The 2854-nt window shown below is 45.6% G+C and overlaps 1 pseudogene; it reads left to right on the forward strand.

Annotated features, from left to right (window-relative positions):
* Positions 1-254: 254 nt before the first annotated feature.
* Positions 255-2243, forward strand: LOC123782086 (importin subunit alpha-1-like; annotated as a pseudogene).
* The last annotated feature ends 611 nt before the right edge of the window (positions 2244-2854 follow it).

Consider the following 2854-nt stretch of genomic DNA (forward strand, 5'->3'; position numbering starts at 1 on the left):
CCTGCTCCCCGAAGAAAACTACAGCAACACAGACGTGAACACCTTCTACGTAATAACAGTGACTGTAATCCAACACCATAGCGTAAGCCCCTTCATGACCAAAGTCATCTCAGGAATATGAGGAAAGTTTGGTGCCGTCCTTGGGCTGAGCCCCAGGGGACGTTTTGAGAGCAGCTGCCCTGCAGCCTGCCCGCCCCACCCCGCCCCCCGTGGAAGCCTGATCCTGCCCATCTTTCTCCCTTTGTCTCATAGCCATGTCCACCAATGAGAATGCTAATTTACCAGCTGTCCGCCTTAACAGATTCGGAAAAAAGTGGAAAGACAGTACAGAAATGAGGAGACGCTGAATAGAAGTTAATGTGGAGCTGAGGAAAGCTAAGAAGGGTGACCAGATGCTGATAAGGAGAAATGTAAGCTCATATCCTGATGAGGCTACTTCTTCACTGCAGGAAACCCGCAATAACCAGGGTGCTGTGAATTGGTCTGTTGATGACATCGTCAAAGGCATAAATAGCAACAATTTGAAAGCCAGCTCCAGGCGACTCAAGCTGCTAGGAAACTGCTTTCTAGGGAAAAACAGCCCCCCATAGACAATATAATCTGGGCTGGTTTGATTCCAAAATTTGTGTCCTTCTTGGGCAGCAGTGATTGTAGCCCCATTCAGTTTAAATCTGCTTGGGCTCTCAGTAGCATTCCTTCTGGGACATCAGAACAGACAAGGCTGTGGGAGATGGCGGTGTTATCCCCGCATTCCTTTCTCTGTTGGCATCTCCCCATGCCTGCATCAGTGCCCAAGCTCTGTGGCTCTAGGAAGCACTGAAGGTGATGGTTCCGTTTTCTGAGACTTGGTGATCACGTATGGGCAGTTGACCCCCTGTTGGTATTCCTCGCAGTTCCCGACATGTCATCTTCAGCAGGTGGTTATTTCTCACCCGGGCACGTTCAAACCTTTGTTGCAACAAGAATCCTGCACCCCCATCACATGCTGCTGAGCACATTTTCCTCCCTTTGTTGTCTCCTGCATCGGGATGACCCAGAAGTCTTAGCAGAGCCCTGCTGGGCCATTTGCTACCTTACGGAGAGTCCAAATGAGTGGATTAAAATGCTTTTGAAAACAGGAGTCATGCCCCAGCTTACAAAGCCTCTAGGAGCTGCTGAATTGCCCATTGTGACTCCTGGGCTACGAGCCACAGGAAATGCTGTCACTGGGATGGATGAACAGGACCATGTTGCAGGAGATGCAGGAGCGCTTGCTGTCTTTCCCAGCCTGTTCATGAGCTCCCAAACTAATATTCAAAAGGAAGCTCTGTGGACAATATCAAACATCACAGCTGGTCCCCAGGAGAGGATACAGCAAGCTGTGAATCATGGGTTAGCCCATTCCTCCTCAGAGCTCTCTCTTAGGCGGACTCTAACACACAGGAAGGAGCTGTATGTCTGTGACCAACCTATACAGGGAGCACAACGTTTGAGCATTCATTGGGGCCTAATAGAACCATGGATGAACCTCTCAACTGCGGAAGATTCCAAAAGTATTCTGGGTATTCTGGATGCCATTTCGAGTATCTTTCAGACTGCTGAGAAACTAGGTGAAAACGAAATACTTAGTATAATGATTGAAGAATGTGGAGGTTTGGACAAAATAAAAGCTCTATAAAACCATGAAAATGAGTCTGTGTACAAAGCTTCATTAAACTTGACTGAGGGGCGCCGGGATGGCTCAGTCAGTTAATCATCGACTCTTGATTTCAGTTCAGGTCATGATCTTAGGGTCATAAGATCGAGCCCCACCTTGGGTTCCACGCTCAGCGGGGAGTCTGCTTGAGATTCTCCCTCTCCTTATGCCCCTCCCCCCAACCCATATGCTTTCTGTCTCTGTCTCGAATAAATAAATAAATTTAAAAAATAAATTTGAGGGGCGCCTGGGTGGCACAGCGGTTAAGCGTCTGCCTTCTGCTCAGGGCGTGATCCTGGCGTTATGGGATCGAGCCCCACATCAGGCTCCTCCGCTATGAGCCTGCTTCTTCCTCTCCCACTCCCCCTGCTTGTGTTCCCTCTCTCACTGGCTGTCTCTATCTCTGTCAAATAAATAAATAAAATCTTTAAAAAATAAATAAATAAATTTGATTGAGAAGGATTTCTCTATAGAGGAAGAGGAAGGTCAAAATGTTGTGCCAGGAACTATCTCTGGGAGTTCTACACTCCAAGTTCAGGACGGCACTCCTGGGACCTTTAACTTTTAGATTGTGCAGCGGAGGCATGAAGTTGTCTGTTGTGTACTGTGTTGTACTATGTACTATAGTAAGACACACTTACGGTTCCTCTACAAGGAAGTCTGCTTACATGCGTTTTGTTATTGTCACGCTTTTTACAAGGAAACTACACTTGAGCAGTTCCAAACTGTTTTCAGTTCACACATGCCGTGTGAAGGTCCTCCTCTTACTGGGTTTCTTATTTCTTTGTGGAATCTCATATCTTACAGTATCCTATAAATAAAGATTACATTCCACCGTTTAAAAAAAAAGAATATAAGGGAATTTCAGTTTTAGAAGATGCTTAGATATTGGTACATCCCATCAGTGGATTAAAGTGTTTTGTTTGTTTGTTTGTTTGTTTTTGCTTTCAAGATTTTGTTTAAATTCTAGTTAGTTAACATATTGTGTAGTATTGATTTCAGGGGTAGAATTTAGTGGTTTGTCAGTTGCGTATAACACCCAGTGCTCATTACAATACGTGCCCTCCTTAATGTCCATCACCCATTTACCCCATCCCCCACCCTCCTCCCTTCTAGCAATCCTCAGTCTGTTCTCTATTCAAAATAATCATCTAAATAGACACTGAAAAAGGAATTTGA

This window comes from Ursus americanus, chromosome 19 (assembly GCF_024610735.1).
Source record: "Ursus americanus isolate L20-20 chromosome 19, mUrsAme1.1.p, whole genome shotgun sequence".
Classification (NCBI taxonomy): domain Eukaryota; kingdom Metazoa; phylum Chordata; class Mammalia; order Carnivora; family Ursidae; genus Ursus; species Ursus americanus.